This window comes from Python bivittatus, unplaced genomic scaffold (genome assembly GCF_059951505.1).
Source record: "Python bivittatus isolate LINGU-HERP-01145 unplaced genomic scaffold, Pbiv_v1 ctg000850_np1212, whole genome shotgun sequence".
Classification (NCBI taxonomy): domain Eukaryota; kingdom Metazoa; phylum Chordata; class Lepidosauria; order Squamata; family Pythonidae; genus Python; species Python bivittatus.
In genome coordinates, this window is record NW_028277112.1 from 10,717,578 (window position 1) to 10,735,825 (window position 18,248).

Below are 18,248 nucleotides of genomic sequence, written 5' to 3' on the forward strand. Positions count from 1 at the left end.
ACCCAGCCAAGGCGCCCTCGGTCGGAGACAAACCGCGCCGGGCGGCTGACAGCCGGATGCCTTTGCTCTCGGAGGGAAATGCCGATGAATTGAGATCGAGCAGTAATTGACCCCGGGCCTCCGCCGACCCGCCCTGGGGACCGCCGCCCGCTCCGTCAGCGAAGGGGCCGCCGCGCTGATGGAGTTCCATTCAATAGCCCACGGCGCTGAGCGCCTCTCCCCCCGTTAGCTCCCGGCCTAGCGGAGGGAGCGCTCCGTCGAGGCTCTGCTTGCACATACACCCACCCAGCAGACAGGGAAAACCGCCGAACATGACCTGGCTGTGTCTCGGGCGGCGAAAGCTGCCAAGGGCGAAAGATTCGGCCGGCGGTTCTTGACCAAGTGCCAGAGACATGGTTTCCGAAGGGCCGGAACAGAAACGGAACCGGTGGCCCGCCCGACCCCACCCAGGACTTCGAAGCGCCAGAATTACCGTGACTGACTGAAATAAACGCACAGCTCCCCCCCCCCCCTTTTCCGGCTAACTACGAGCTTCCCGGCCTCTAGCGCGCACACGGCCTGCCTCAGAGCAGATGGAAGCTCGTAAGAGAAGGCAAAGGCCCAGAAGTTGCGAGAGAGGAATCGCCTCTGGTTGCTCTTCATCGCACACAGGCAGAGGGAAGTTTGGGGTTGGCCGGAGGGGGGCTTAAAGTTTGGGCGTTGCTTTTAATTCGAAGCTCGCTCGCTGTATCGCCAGGCACTGTAGGGAGAAGCAGCTTTTGCATCACCCCGAAGGGTCAGGGAGAGGCAAGCTGTCAGCAACGGGAAACAAATCCTGCCGCTTGGATGTTTTATGGAAGCCTTTTTCGTAATTAGAGTATGGAGATTAGTCGTCGGCCAATTTTAATGCGCGTCAGACGCTCGGCAGTTTGTGGCCTTTTTTGCAGAAGAGAGATCGAGAGCCCCCCTCCCCCCGCTCCCTCCTGCCCCGTCCCCCTCTGGTACCTGCGCCGGAGAAGAGAACTCGACGCCAGTAAATAAGCCCCAAAGTTAAAGACTGAGGAAACTGTACCTTAGTCAGTCAGACGCTCGGCTCCCGTTTTGTGAATGGCGAAGGATTTTTGTTTTTGATGGCATTTGAAAATTAGACGGGAATTAGTGTTTTTCTTTGTTCTACCCAAACCTTGCGTTTGCCCTGGGCTGAGAAACGTCGATTGATAGACTACGGCGTTAATTAATACGGTGCTAATTTGAGTTTAAAAAAAGGAAGGAGGTGGCACTCGGCGCAGGGAGACGGTGGTGGGACAGTGACCTCTAGTGGCCGAATCTGGGCTTGCAGGCCGGACTGGCCGCCGAGGTTCGGGAAGCTTTTGAGGCTTTTCCCAGCAGCAAGGAAACTTATAAACTCGGGAGAGAGAGGAAACTACGCAGCTCCGAAGAGTTTTAGCCTTCGCCTGCTTAGTTGCCACTTTTAAGGGGTCTTTAGGCGAGAGTCGAGCGCGTATCACACAGCTCTGCCGTAGGACAAACCGGCCCAGAACGCCGGGCGCACGCGGGCTCCAGCGACCTCAGAGCGAGGTCGCGTCGCCCCGTTCATTGGCCAGAGGCGGGCAGGCGGGGGCGGCCGGTGGCTTTTCCGGCCCAGGCGGCCCAGGTTCGGATCCTGCCATCAGCACCTTGACTTGGACCTGGAGGGGCGCTCCTTCACGTTTCTGCTCAGAGCGTCCCCGGCTCGGAGTTTCTTTTTCCATCCTAAGTGAGGATGAGTCTGTCTGAACTCCAGAGGAGGTGATTAATCTGCGCAAGACCGCGCTAAAACGCCTTTGAAATCGGAGAGCCGAGCCAAGTGGAAACAGGCACCCGCATTTTATTCGGTTTTATCTGGATTCCTAAACGTTTGAGGATTCGGGTGCTCAATCTAATTTTTGTATGTATGTATAAGTATATGTGTATGTATGTATGTATGTATGTATACACACACGCGCGCGCGCGCAAAGATACAGTTTTAATGATTGGGGCCCGCAAGGTGGTATTTATGCCAATTTGTTTTAAAATTAGAAAAATACAGCGCGAGGTTGATCAGGGACAGGCTTTAGTATTTCCCACTGAAGTCCACGGAGTTTCCTTCGGACACTGGCCGAGTGTCCGCTTCTCCTGAGAGAAGATCTTCGGGGAAGCGTATTTATTGTCATGGAGCTTCCTCCTAAAAAGGGCTGGATGCCGTCCTGAGAGAAGCGGAGGTCTTTCCGTTCGTGGTGCGGTGTCTTGCGATGTCGCAACGCAAACTGGTTTCTTTTGGGTCAAGATCCAGAGAAGTTGCAGCACTCTGGGGTCTCCCCTGGAGCAGCTGTAGTCTGTCAAACGTTCCCACTGGCAGACACGAGGTTTATCAGGGATTGTTTGGATTATCATAACCCGTTTGGCAGGCGGGAGGTTCTTAACTTGGAGGGGATCGAAATAACATTTGGAAAAACCAAGTGGTGATACAGGTTATTTTATCATTTCCATTATTTATTTTCGATTCCTCATGCATTAAGTTTATTCTCTATTTATATCTCCATCCACACGCACATGTGTATCCTTGTGGGTGTGTTTGTGCATGTGTATGAAAAAAAAATACCCAGCCACTTGTAGTGAAACGATTCTTTTATGAAATATTTTTTCAACCTAAATTCGCTAAGTTTCTCCGAGCCCTGAGGCGTCCTGCATCTCTCTCCTCTATTAGCGGAAGGCTCCCCCCGCCCCCCCGGCCGTCCTTTCTGGGCCAAGGGGTGCCTAGTTTAACCACGTCAAAATAAGGGTAGGGAAATGTGACTGACAAAGAGAAGGACCCCGATTAAAAGTAAGCAGGGAAGAAAAGTTTCAATAGTTCAGCACAAATTTATCCTCATGCTTAGTGAAAAAATTCCAAGTGCCTAGATCTCAAGCTCCAGTTTGCTGCACCTCAGGTCAATGGCATCTTTAAAGGATGTCATCCACCAGAACACCTATATCTAAAAATTAAGCATCCGAAATCCGTGGCAGTTTTCCAGATAATTGAAGCGAACGCCCACATATTCCAATTGCTTTCCCAAATATTTCCATTTCTAACTATTGGATCAATTATATAACTATTTGCTCTTAAAATGCATCTGGGCTGTGATTTCTTTGCAAATAGTCACAACAGCACCATAAATACTGATATCCTAAGGTCATACTTAATACAATAGTTGAGTTCAGATGTATTTGGTATAACCTTGGTTCAGTTTATTATCAACAATTTGCACAATATAACGTGGATTTGATGATATCAAGTATGTATATTAGACTCACATGGGATAAAAAAATAAAGTTGGGGGATGATATTGATCAGCTTGTTCCCGAGTGATATAAAACCGCTCATCACGGAGTAGGTCCCACTAAATTCAGTCAGGCTTGCTTTTGAACAGACATGCCTAACATGTCATTAAACGCGTATTGTATAACGGAAAAATAGGTCGATGCCTTTTCAGGCGGAATGCATCTTCTCTGAACATTAATATAAGGTGTCTGTGCTATAAAATATCTGTAGTCCCCTGGAAATAAAAAGAGGGAGGTAGACAGGCCTATTGGGTGTCAAAAACCGAGCGTGTGGACTGCAAGCAAGTTTCTACCGGAAGGAGCTGAATTAACGAGCGGGGCTAAAGGAAAGGAGGGCTCTGGGTGCAAACCGCTGGAAGATGGGGGCAAAACGTCAACGGAAGCGACCCATGTCACGAGCGCTAGGATCGATCGCCATTCCTTCGCTGACTGAGCTTATACTGGGAGAACTAGGGCTTCCTCAGCCGCATACTCTGCATTCCCACGACCCGGGAACGCTAAAGGCTGGGCTTGCTGACCGGGCGAAGCGAACGTGAGCCCGGCTGCTTTGGCTGGTCGCAGGTCCCTTGTGCCAACCCATCAGTGACAGCGAGTGGTGGGATTGCTTAAGGCAGCAGAGACCCGAAGACCCGCTTGCCTGGGGGCGGCGAAAGCTCTCTACTGAGCAGTAAGGGCACGTTTGGGAAGAGGCTGGGAACAAGGGCAGGGAAAAGCTGAAGCCCGAACTACTTTTTAGCGGAAAAGTCAAATCCCTCCTGCGCCCCCGGCCTCCCGCAGCTCAGGCCCCGCGGAGGCAGGAGCGAGGACGCTTTTATTCATCCTGACCCCCTCCAGAGGAGCCGAGAAGAGGATGCTGTGGGGCGCCTTCCAGAGAACTTCCTGTCACCCCAAGCCCTTAACCAGGGAAGATGCAACCTGTAGTCCAACCATTGTCCTTGAAAAGCATATTATTAGGACCATAAGAGCTGCATTGATTGGGTAGGGCATGATCGGATGAACTCATTTGGAGGGCACTGGGGTTGTTAAGGCTTTTCTAGGCCCACAAAAGATTTCAAGAAAGTGCTCTCTCTTCTGGAGAGCTGGAGACATCTAGCCACCCTGATGGCGACCAGCTGGCTGAGCCAAAGTCTAATGGCCAGAAATGCCAAAGTCAAAAGAGAAGCATGCCTGGAATTGCACAGATTCTCCAGAAACCATTGTGATATCTGGGGATTTGTTTTTCTCACTCACCTGAGACTAAGAGCCAATGAACATAGTGCAATTTAACTTCTCAGTGATGGGGATTGAACTTCTGAGTAAACACAATGCTCCAAACTTTGGAATGGGTTGCAGGGTGGGGGGGAATCGAGTTTTGCTGAATCTGATCTTGGGACCCATTAAGGAGAGAGATGTTGCCAGTTCCAGCCTATGCATGATTACTCAGAGGGTTCACAAAGGTGACTGCTTGGTCAGCTTTAAAATCCAGGTTGAGTTACACTTTGAGTATGTCAATTCAAAGTGACAGGATGAAGTGCACATTTGCAAGGTCCCCAGAAACAAAGGCAAAGGGTGGGAGAAAAATAATTGCTTCTTAACCAATGTCCACAGGATGTAGTCAAAAAAGTAAAATGGCAGCTTTGATCACATCATCATGGCTACCATCTTGACTTTTTTGATCACACCTTGTGGACACTCCTGTTCTCAACTCAGGTATTGACCTTTCATGACATTCTACAGATGGAATGGGGAAATGGATGACAGTCAGGCATTCCAGTTTTCCGGGGTCAAGGACTGGGAGAGTTTCAGGTTGCACCATCTATTCTCCCAAGGGCTGCCTAACTAAGATCAAAAGGGTGGTTGATCCCCCTTTTGACAAAAGTGAGTAGTTCCTTAGAACTGTCTGCAATCTTAGGTTGAAATACTTAGGTAGATGCAACATAGGGGTAAAGAAAATCCCTATTTCTCTTTCTCTCCCCCTTTCCCCAACATTGAGGATAAAATGGAAGAACCAGATTTTCAGACTTGTTCAAGAAATCATTAAGAACACACAACTGTTTTCCTCCCGTGCACATGGTGGGATTGATTTCCAGTGAAACTCCCATCATATATCAATGCCATTTCTTTCTGCCTTTCTCTTCAATGATAATTCAGTTTGATAAAAGAGGATTTGCACTTTCGAAGGAGAACAGCCTGCTGAGAAGTGGGTTTGTACTGCTGTTCCTTAATTCCAAATGAGGGTTGTGGGTGTGAAAGTCCCATCTCTCACTGTATCAGCTTCCCTCCAATGGTCTGCATTCTCTGGCTTTCAGTTCTTCAGTTTAATCACAAAACAAGAATCCATGACGAAATTCTTTCCATTGTCATTTTTGGATTGGGGTCTATGGGCAGCCAGGGTGGCTTCAGAGTGATAGAAAAAGGTACCGAGAAAAAAGATGTGGAGTAGCATTTCTGTATTTGAGCTACCAAAAAGAGAATTGCCAAGTTCCCAAAGTAATTCTCAAAAATGCAACTAAAAATAATTGAAATAAATATTCCAGCACTCTGAGAATAAAGTAGAAAAATCCAAGCTTGTATCAAGGGAAATAATGTTTTGGGGGAAAAAATGGCAAGGTAGATTCTGGCACAAGTTTTCGTAAGTGTCTTTATAACCATTGAAACCCAGAGCTGCTGTCCAGAGAATGCAAATACATTGCAATTGATGAGAGCCTTATGATGTTTTTTACCATGTGTTTATTTTATTGTTTATTTGCACCCTATTCTCTTAGGTTGCCTTCCATTATTTTCCAAAGCTGCTGCCTGTGAGATATGTGGGACTTCATTTCCCAGAATAATATAAAATTGTACACCCTGAACTGCAAAGTGAATGAAACGAAATGTAAAAAATAAATGCAGAAACCCATGCCCCCCATACCAGGCACCCTGAATTCTCCACTAAGACAGGTTAGATGTGGCCGGTATAAATTAAAGAAATTTAGTATGGTTACTATTTTCAGGAAAGGCAAAGAACTTGTCCAGTCCCTACATTCCTGCTCTACATCCAGGGGAAATCCTCATAAGTCACTGTCTAATTATCTCAGTATGGTTTCTGGTATTATCTTTATATGATCATATATTAAGTTCATATATTAAATTAGCATCCATAAAATACATACATTTTTTTAAACTAAAGCTGCAATTTCAGGCAGGATACTTATCCTTTTGTTCCAACAACACTTCCTTCAATACAGTATAACTACATTTAGTTCTTAGTGAAAGAGCCAGTTTGATGTAGTGGTTAAGGCATCAGGCTAGAAACTGGGAGATGGTGAGTTCTAGTCCTCCCTTAGGGACAAAGCTAGCTGGGCAACCCTGGGCCAGTCACTCTCTCTCTGCCCTAGGAATGAGGCAATGGCAAACCACTTCCAAAATCTTGCCACGAAAACTTCAGGGACTTGTCCAGGGAGTTACAAGGTGTCAATGCTGACTTGAAGGCACCAAGAAAAAAAAAGGTTTTATTAAAATTTTATCGAAGTATGAAGCTTTGAAGCTTTGAAATTAAAACTAACCCTGTTTCTCACCCATCATAACTTCCAAATGGGTAGATTTCAACTTCCAGAATTCTCAGCAAGGGCCATGCTGGCTGGGGAATTCTGGAAATTAAAGTCTCAGAACTTCCCATTTGGAAGTTCCCGAGACTGAGAAACTCCAATCATTACTTATTTTTTCCCTTAAATAATCTATTTTAAGTAATTCAAGGTATTTCAGCTCAGTTAGAGAAAAGTACTTCCATTTTATTGCAATTGTAGGCAATCTTTTGCAGCTGGGCTTGCATTATTTATTGTTGCTTGCACAGTCAGTCAGATGTTTAGACTGGATTTGGCATTTTTATCCACCTATTGAGTCCTTCCCAAGGACCTGGGATAGGTAGATGTTGTTTGACGGTGTTAAAGGTATCGTCACAGGATGTAAGCTGTTCCAAGCAAAGCTGCCTTTTGCAACTGACTGATGGTGATTTTGTCAATGCCAATGGTGTTAAGTGGTGCTCCCGATGTTTTGGAATTGCACCCAAGGCACCTATTATGATTGGTACTATCTTTGCTTTCTTTTGCCACAGTCATCCTACTTCTATTTGCAGGTCTTTATATTTGTGTTTTTCTCCAGTACTTTCTTTTCTATTCTGCTGTCTCCAGGTATTGTAATGTCCACTATCCAGACTTTTTTTGTCTTTCTTATCAACAGTTTTTAAGTCTGGGGTGTTGTGTGACAGGTGCTTGTCTGTTTGAATTCTAAAGTCCCAGAGCACTTTAGTTTCTTCATTTTCTATTACTTTGTCTGTTTTGTGGTCCCACCAGTTCTTGCTTGCAGGCAAATGGTATGTATGTATGTATGTATGTATGTATGTATGTATGTATGTATGTATTTATATTTTAAGTTAGTCTCTAAAGGCCATGGGGTATTGCAATGACACAGTGATATTCCTGGTGGCAAAGTCTTCTGAGCTTACTTTGAATACTTTGGAATTTGGGAAGTATGTGTTAATTTTAGCTATATAACAATGTATATTACTTGCTATTTCTTTGGAAAGCCCCTTCCCAACCCCACAATTTGAGCAACCACATTTCTGCATGTTCCCACTGAATTTCAGCAGTAACATTGCTCCTGGGAGTTATGGCTCTGTTTTCCTGAGAACGTATTCATAGTACATTCATTTTAGTGGGACAACCTGCATCTTAGGGATTCCTTTCTGTGACACGAATGCACTAATCTAGTAGCAAGGGATCTACTTGCTCACAGCAGAATATATGGACATCCTGGGCTTCATATTGTTCAGAGCTTTCTGCTTAGTGGGCATTAATTCTACAGGATTCCAGGGCAGAATCTTTCCCATTCAGCTGGTCTTCTCAGAACCATAAGCTTCTGTGAAAAGCCTTCACCACTGAAGTACAGCTCTCCCTACTAACAGAGATGTGCCTATAGATCTAGAGTCATACCCTGTAATGCTCAGAGCAAGACTTTGGATCCAGAGGCCATACTGCCAATTTATTTTGAAAACCTGAAGCCAAAATGCATGCCACATTTGGTTGCTATTCCTTTTGAAACAGTTGTGGGGGATCTGTGGCCCTCCAGAAGTTATAGAACTACAATTCACAGGTTCTGTCATTGTAGGCTCTGCTAGTTGGGATGCTGGGAGTAATAATTCAGCAAGGTCTGGAAGTCCAGGTGAAGCCATTGTTCATATCATAAGCAGGTTGTGATCTGTAGGTTCCAAATATTTAAAATAGATAAATACTGAGTTGCAAATATTTAGCCTTCATTCTTGGATATATTTCAATTTGTTGTGCTTTGGTATGCTAGGATTTCAGCTTTTGTTGTGTTTAGTCTTCAAACTTTCATAGGGCTGATAGAGAAATGTTCTGTCACTGGAGTGGTATAATTCTTCAACATGACTGTACCTTTGTTCATAAGCTATCCAATGAAAAAAATCACATGCTACCATCTCAAGACAATGACAACAAAGAGAGTACAGGTAGTCCCCGGGTTAAGAACGCCCAAGTTACATACGACTCATAGTTAAGAATGGGGCCTATTGTAGCAAAATTCAAGTTAAATGCACAGTGATTCAAGTTAAAATCACAATGGTTTGAGTTCATTACACAATACTACTTATATAGTACAGTATTATACAATAATATTGTTCTGGTTTGCATACAAATTTGACTTAAGGACAGACTTTGGGAACAGAACTCATTCTTAAACTGGGGACTACCTATACAAAATTAGAAAAACTTCCAATGGTAAGAACACTTTGACAGTGGAGCCAGTTGTCCAGGAGAGTGGTGAGTTCCCCTCACTGGCTGTGTTCACAATTCACAACCGTCCACTGAGAATGCTTTAATTTGGATTCCTAACCAAACAGAGCACTGAATTTAATGACGTAATTGGGTGCTTCTAATTTAATGTTTCTATGAAAACTAAGAGGGGTTTGCACATAGTTTAATAGATTCAGGGATAGAAAGCAGTTCATATGACTCCTAAAAGACTTCTTCTGAATCCTCTGGCTATAGAGGGGTGGGGAACATGTGGCTTCAGATGTTGCTGAACTCATTTGCAGCAGCCCAAGCTGGCATGGCCAATGTTGTGCAATGGTCACAGTTGTAATTCAGCAACATCTTGATGGGCCAATGGTTCCTCACCCAAGAATATAGATGACAGGAGAAAAGAGTTTAGAGAAAAGCTAGTCTGACTCTTTTCAGAGAACCTGCCATGGAAACACATTGATAATGATGCTCTAGCTAATAAAACAAACCATCAGTCTAAAGATCAAGCTAACAAGAGGTTTTCAGTAAGCGGATGGATTCTTCTCCATCAGCCTTCTTCAACCTGGTGGTTGGAACTACAATTCCCAGAATTCCCAAACAACACGACCAAAGAAAATCTGGGAATAGCCAGTCTCAATGTATCTGGGAGGTAAGAAGTAGGGAAAGACTATACTAGATGTTACTATTCAGGGAAGTATAAGTGAAAGCATGTTCTGATAAGTGTCACTGAGTCATGATCAGGTTCCTTTAAAAAAGGAAACAGGCTGTTGCAGTCCACATAAGATCTCGCAGAAGACATTAAAATTAATTGTGAGTTACTGCAGATATTATTTATTAGTTACTGAAAGTGTCAGTAAGCAGATCCTGTTTTATAAGTTAATACAGTTATTTACTACAACCAAATATCTCCCTTCCTTATTTACCTTGAGAGCTGGGTCAGGGATAATTGTATTACTTCCAAGAGAAAAAGCCTCCTCTTTACAAAAATAACATGCTTTGTGTTCCCAGTAGTATACAATATGGATTCAGTGGTCAGGCAGCAAAGTACATGCCCTGTTAACGATGACATCCTTTTTAACAACTCTTGATCATTTGGGGAATGCCACTCTCAGTTCCAGGGCTGTTATTGTTGTTACTGAACCAAGCTCACATGCTGTATATTTAAAAACTATGAAAGTGAATTCTGGGAAAGGCACAATTTCTCAAGATTGGCAGGGACATTGTGCATTTAGAGGCAAATGGGCAAACTATGGTGGGCTTTTGATGCTCTAGTCATGAATAGCAGTGGGATTCCAAAGGTACCAAAACAAGGAGTCGAACTGGGCAGAAATGGCCTTTTGAACTTCACCACATTTGGGAGCAGAGAAATTGGGAAGAAGAATTTTCCAGCTACTTGTCAAAGACAGAATTCCTGCTGAGTGACAGTAGCACAATGACACTAGTGCTGTTGCTGATAAAACTCAGTGGGAAGAGCTCCCTAATAATATCTTATTTTCCTTTAGGATTTAATTGAAGCGAAGGAAGCCAGAGAAACTGCAGACTCTAGAGACTTGATTGTACAATGATATGATATGCATCCTTGGTCTCCTTGCAAAGAATGCTGGAACGCAGTCATCCACCCCTGAGGATTTCTCCCAAATTCTCTTCTTCAAAAAAATCCTAAAGCAAACTTCTTTCACTACATTTAATGCAAACTGGTGGGTAAAAATGCAGGAAGATGTATCTTCCTGGCATTAGTGAAGAGCAATTGCAGGGACTGGATCAGCCAGAGATGAGGCATTCAGTCCATGGGGAAAAGTCATGTGTTGAAGGGGAGCAGATGTCAATAGAGACAGCTTGTCTGGCTGTTTGGATGCCAAATGTGTGGCATGAATCACTGGAGTGAGCTTGTCAACCAGCCTGTGAAGTTCAGTTGCATCTGGTTTGATTGTTTGTTAGGGAGAGGTGACATTTTGCTGTAGGCTGTGTTTACTGAAGAAAAAGAAACACTGCCAAGAACGGAGTCTGAAGCTCAGTTTTGCCCCCACTTCTTGTAAAAACTGGTTGCTAAGAAAAGATTTTTGTAAAATTGAAAATCCCATTTTTCTTTACAGACAAGTGGGGAATGCAAGCATGACAAAGGAAACCAACTTGATTCTCTTATGTAAGAAGAATCATGTTTCCCTTTAGAGGAGGTGCCCATCGCTAGCTGGCAGAACAACACACAATACAAAGTAATCAGAATTTATGGATTGAAAAGGGTTTAATTTCACTGATGCCTACTGAAAGCTAACTTCAATGCAAAGGGTTTGAATTCATTGGGTTATTTTATATGCTCCTGTAAATTTCCCTAATCTGATGCCCTCCAGAATTGTTGGACTAAGTCTTCTGTTATACTTCCAGTGATTCAGTGTGACTCAGCCTATGTGAATAAGTTCTGACTGAATTCAAATTGGAGACTGGAGTTTTGAAGAGAGTATGCTTTGCTTCAAGGTTGTGACTTCAGTGGTAATTCAAGCCAATTCAAGATTGGATCTGAAGTAAGATTCATCCAAGCTACAATGGGAAAATTTCAAAACGTCTTAAGCTACTTAATTTTTGGACAGAATGGAATGAGAAGATCAAACATGGCAGAACCTTTACAGGATACATAGCTTCAAAGGTCTGATAGATATATCATTTTAAAATACCCCTCCAGCCTTTCTTTTAAGGCTGAGAGAGTGAGGCAGAGAAAAGGAAAATGCAACAAGCCAGGGCATCCTGGGGGTGGTCAAAAAAGTCAAGATGGCAGCTGTAGCCATGTGATTGAAGCCCCACTTGTTTTTAAAATGCATCACATGCACACCACGCTTTAAAAGCAGGTGGGACTTTGATCACCTTATCGTGGCTTCCATCTTGACTTTTTTCTTCTCTGAAGATGCCTCTCCAGTACGCCAAGCCTCCAAACTGTCTGTCTAGCAAACCACTTCTGGAGACGTTGGCTGAAACAGTGCAGGATCATATTCCAATTTAAAAATCTACACTTGCACATCCACTTTAACAAATAAACTCTTATGTGTTTACTTTCTGTTCTGGAGTACCACAGACGTTTCCTTTGCTCTCTCTGAGCTCTGGGTTTTTGGGACTGCCATAAGGGCTGGCATAGCATCTTGGCAAGCTTGGCTCCTCATGGGAAAGATCTCTTTAATACCGCCTTGTGTTGGGCAATGGCACACTGAGTGGGGCATGCTGGCAAAGTTTGGCTTCATATGGCCGGAATTTGGAAGAATAAGAGCTGACCTGATCTCGTGGGCTTCGCTGCCTCTGATCCTGTTTGTCTGGGGTGCAAGGAGGGCTAGCATAGTTGTTTGGCAAGGTTGATCCCTTCTGGGAAAGACAGTATCAGGATTCAGATGTATCAAGTTGTGGCTTACTGGCTATACTCTATGTCAGTTAATTAGCAAGGATGGTGGAAACAACCAGAAAAGTAGGCAGTTTGTAGAGAAAGAAGATGGCATCAAACAAGTGCCATTCATAGACCTGCACCCACTCCATTCTTAAAAGCAGCAACTGTTCAAACCAGTGCCTATCATTGTAAGCTTGGGATTACACATTCCCTGTAATGTGAAAAAGCTTCAATTTGCCAGAGTCATGTAGAAAGCAAAAGTAAGGTTTAACTCAAGAATGGTGAGCTTGGACCCCATATTTGGAATGTTAAGAGCTGAGTTAAATGCCCAGGTCTGTTGGCAGGACCAGCACAGAGCAAGTGTAGCATTCTAATAGGACAAGACTGGGCAAAGCTGAGACTATTGATATTAAAAGCTGAGAAAGTGAATGAAGGCCAAGTGTATATTAGCCCTGCCACACCAAAAGAAATCTGATAAGCCAAGAGTTCAAGCGAAGGGAGACATCTCATTGTCTGTGTGCTCATGCCAATGTCAAACTGTCACACCATTCCATCCCACCCTCAACCAACTCGACACATGGAATTGGTTGCAACACTGTGTTGTGTATTAGAATCTCAGTGGTAGCAGAAAACCCACCAAATCTCCCAAATGCTTTGGAGCCTTCCAGTTGCAATTTCTTGCTTTGAAGCAGGTCCCCATTTTGATGTCTGGATATGCTTTGAAAAGATAATTTGATCAAAGCTTCTTAAAATAGAATTGCCAGTATGAAGCATTACATAGCCTTAACTAGCCTGCCATAGGTAATGGGAACTGCAGTCCTTCTAAGACCGCAATACTGGGAATAGAAGGTTGTATTTCTGGTAGAAAGTTGACATTAATGTAAACTTTGAATAGTAGTTGTTGTGAGTTCAGTTTGTTTTTATTGTAGATACAAGCTCCAGATATAGATTTACCTGAGTGAGCAGAAATCCTATTTTGTCAGGCATGAAGGTATAGACCAAACACATTTGCCTTAATCCTGGATAACAACTGGTGAAGATAACTAGGCTGAATGGGTGAAAGTTGCGTGTCTCTCATGTTTTCTTCACTGAAGTTTCCTTCAACCTGATGCTCTATAGACCTTTTTTCCCAACTGCACTGAACAACAGCACAATTATTGTTTGATAACACTAATACTTGGAAGGCAACATTTGTATTATGTCTTTTCAGCTATAGGGACATTACAAAGTGGCTGACTATAATTCAGAAAATAAAAATAAAATAAAAAGATAAACAACTCTTAAACAACTACATAGACCCAACCATGCAACGTCTTTTCAGCACCAAAGGAATATGGTTTTTTAGGATTCTCATAAAAAGTGAGGTTGTCATCCTAAGTCCTCTGGTTCTGCTTAGCTCAGGGCAATTATAATTATTCTGCAGGAGGTATATTCAGTATTGAAAACTTACAGTTGTTTTAATGCGGTGAACAAGTACAGTTCACCTCTGATGCCTTTTGGCTTATAATCTTGCTTCAGAGCCATGATGCCACCCCATCAACCACCTCCTGTATCCTGATCAGTGCTGTACAAGCCAAGATGGGATGGTCTTTGTAGGCAAAAAAGAAAAGGGATGAGTTAAAATGGTGAAAACACAATGATGATTTTGAGTGTAGTCATTCTGCCTCATAGAAACCAAATTTAGGAGACCAAGAGTAGAATGGGCTTATTAAGATTATTACCAAGTCTTGCAGATCTATCAAAACAGAAGGTCATTAATGTAACAGCACATGGAGAAAAGCGCATGATTATATTCAAAGCAAATCACAGCATTACTGCAATGCTAAAGGTGTAGATAATGCAAACAGTGGAGTAAGGTCACAACAGGCACCCCAATCTTCTAGACTGGCAGTATTCCTAGGGCTAAAAAGTAGTTTCCATTGCAGCTTCTCAAGCTAATCAGTGAGATTCCCAGAGGAGGAAGCAATACAAAATGGTTGTTGGAGGCAGCAGTAGCTCTGGGAAAATGGAAATCCAGGATAGGGTCAGTTGAATGAACAGCAAGATGTGGAAATGGTTCCTCAACATTTGAGAGGTCCAGAGTTGTACTAGCAAACTATGCTGAACCAGCAGGAAAATACTGTGCCAAAATTTGTCTTGCAATTTCTCAAACTCTTTCCCCCCCCCCTTGGAAAAACTATATGTCTATTTTTATACTGTATTTTCTGCCTGCTGGAGAATTTCTTTGACATTTTTCTTAGCCACTGTATTGCTGCTGCTGCTGGAGGTGCTAAACCCAATACTGTTGCCTGTTACATATCTTTCCATTACTGCAACACCTCCCTGCCTGTCCAGTCCATTGTCCCCTTTCCTAACAGAAAGTCAATACGGAGCTAACTCTTGCTTCCCTTATTTCTAAGTTCTTCTGTGCTATATAAAGTAGGGCTCCCTTCTCCTCCTATTCACTAATTAGGATTACATTTCAATATTTTGCTGGGTTAGCAGTACTTTTTTATACTCACTAATGGCTGGTTATTTGCTTTAGTTTCTAAGATCCTAGAATAGTGATCTATCTAATAGTAAGGATTCTTTTTTTTTAAAAAAAGGCTTGTTCAAGGTTTTTATTTATCACAGATCTTCTTTTAGACATCTTCCTAAAACTTACCATGTGACAAATCCATCTACCCTTCCCAGCACACATCTTTGGGTGAAGGAAGCAAGTTTTTAGAGGCCTCAGATGAATGGGATCGCCTTAATAAAATTGAAATATAAAGGAATGTGCAGCACCCTTGAAGCTGACTGGTTGTAAAGAATTTATCCAACTGGTGTGAACGGGGCTGTTTGTAAAAAGCCTCATCTCAAAGCCTCATCACAAACATCCCAATATACAAGGCATCTGTCTTGCAGTTCTTCCTGGCACCTTGAACTAACTTGTTTCTTCCCCTCAGGAAGGCTATTGTTTTCCTTGAAGATAATAGACAAGAAAAGGGGCAAATCCCCAAGGCATCTGCCTGGAAGGAGGATGAGATAAGAAATGGGGCAGAAAGTAATTTGAGATCTCTTGCTTACTGGCGTATGCCTGCATCATCACATGAGTATGTATGTATGCATCTTTTCCCCTTCCCCTTCTTGTAGAAATGTATAAATATCAGGGTATCCATTTGGCCTGCAGGGGAGTGTCTCCCTCTAACCCTTGGTGGGGTCCCCTCTAGTGTGCACTGTCTAACAAACACCGCAGTGAAGCTTTGATTATTTTCATTTGAGTCCTGTGTTTTGATTCCACAGAAACTGGTGTACCAGAGCTAGATGGCAAAACTCTGAATGACACCAAATGGCAATAAGCTTTCCTTGCTGCCATCTGATGCTCGTTCAGATTTTTGCAGCCCAAATCTGGAAGTTCTGCTATTCCCATGTAGCAATTATATGGGAAAGTAAGCACTGGCTTTGGAACCTGGAGTAATCTTGAAAACTGCATTTGTATTTCACTTATATCTCAGCCTGTGATCCTTCCTGTTGTTAACTAAATGACATATATCAAATATCCCGTGGCATCTGGAGCAAATCACACTAATGCTCAAATGATGACAGGCATAGAGGGACATCAACATAAAGGACTACTAATACTGATGACTATGAACTCTTGAATTATAGATAGTAAGTCTTATAACCTGATTACTAGGAAGCAACAGTGTAAGGGAGTTATCATCCTTCAATCCAGGTCTGTGAGCTTCCCAAATGCATTTAGTGGATCATTATGTCAGTGCTGGATTACATGGGCCTATGGCCTAAATCAACTGGACTCTTCTTACACTCTTATCTGGACAATCCTGAGCCTCTCCAGGGGATTATAGGATGAGAACTAAAGTTGACTTTTAATCATGAGTTTTTTTTTTCATGAGTAAAGTTTTTTTTTTTTTTTACTGATAATTGTTTTCTTTGACTATCAATATTTAATTCTAACACTGTTAATTTTCTGGTTTATTAGCCATTTTTTGGTTTTTGTTTAAAGGTATACATTCAACAGCTTGGAAACTCAATAAAGAAAGGCAGATGAAAACAATCTTTTTCTTTAGCTAGGCAATATGTATTGTGTGATAATATTGTATCAGTCCATTGAAAAGGGCAAAAGGTTGAGATTTCACTGCTATAAATATCTTCCAACTATTAGTTGGTTCCTTTGTATAGGTTCATACTCCCATAAGAACTCCTTTAACTGAATTTCTGAAAATGCCAGAGCATTTCTTTGCATCTTACTGCAGAACCTAGTTTTTAATTCTTATTGTTTCCCTCAATTGCCTTTGGATTTTTATTTCCTGATTAGATGGCACATCCTCAAGAATGGTAGTCAGGGGAAACTGGGAACCCAAGAAATGAGCAGGTATTGTGGAATGAAATGACAGCAACAACAAGGAATGGCCACTGAAGCCCAGCTGAGCAGCAGTTCAGTATGGAAAACAATGTCAAGTCAGATGCAGTATAATGTGATGGCAGGATTCAAATCAAAGAGGTATGGCAGGGCCATGTGTTCCAACTACAAAGAACTAGCAGCAGCATTCAAGTAGTAAAGAATTGGACAACTTCAAGATGAACAGCATGGCTGAAAAACTGATACAAAAGCAGCTGTATCAGTAGTTCATCTGCCCAGACTTGTAGAGGCTGCTATAGCTTTTCAAGAATATAACGTACCAAGTATAAAAGCATCTTTTTTATGTCCCACTGTGCATCCTGCAGCAGGCATTAGCCTCTTTAATGGAAAGTGTGTGTGTGTGTGTGTGTGTGTGTGTGTGTGTAGGTGTAAGTGCCTTATTTATTTTAAAGTGAAATGTGTGCTTCTAATGTTACAGTGTCCTGTGACTATCACCTTTGACAGGCTGGCAATTGTTTCCACATTTTAAACCATATCAGATCAATGTAGGCCTAGTAAGAGATACAAACCATCCTTGGCCTAAACAGGGCTTTGAGATGAAAGAATGGGCAGGCGTAGGTGCTGATGGTAGGTGCATGGGAAACTTGGGGCTCTAAAGTAGGGTGCCCATATGTCAGGGAGGACAGGGCCCTTACAGCTGTAACTGGGGTGGTGGGAGGAGGAATACAGAATTCCTTATGAAGCACAATGATTTGTAAATAACCTGAAATACGGGACAGAAGGCTGTGCAGCTAAAATGGCCTGGAAAATTATTGCTACTGTTCACAGGTGAAGATAACAATTCTAGAGTTATTTAGGCATTATCCCTACCCCCACCCACCATGCCAATATTAGGGTAGTTGGATAGAGAGAGTAGGAGCCAGGATGTCCATGGGGGCGGGGGTCAAAATGGTGTTCAGATCCCATGATTGCAGCCCTACCCCCATATATGTGCTTTAACATCATCACTTTTTTGACTACCTCATGGATGCCTCTGGTAGGGTCACATCTGCCAGGTCCATTCTGGCTGTTACATTTATACCGGTAGCACTCCCAGTTGTCTGTATTTGAAGAAAAATCTGTGTTCATAGGTTCCTGGGTTCTTTAGATTTCTAAATCATGGGTGCAGCCAATGTCCAAGACTATGAACAAAAGTTAATCCTAGCAATGATACCTTATTCATTTCTACAGTTCAGTTTTGGGTCTGCCCTTTTATGCATTTGGCTACTATGCACTAACTCAAGACAAATAAATTCTCTTCAACTTGGCTTTATCCTTTTCCTTCCGAGTTTATTCCTGGACGTCAACATAACTGAAAGCACTTCTTTAACCAGAATCAAACATTGAAAGATTGATAATTTATCCTCCTAAATAATACTACAGAACATGAAAATTCTCAGTCCTC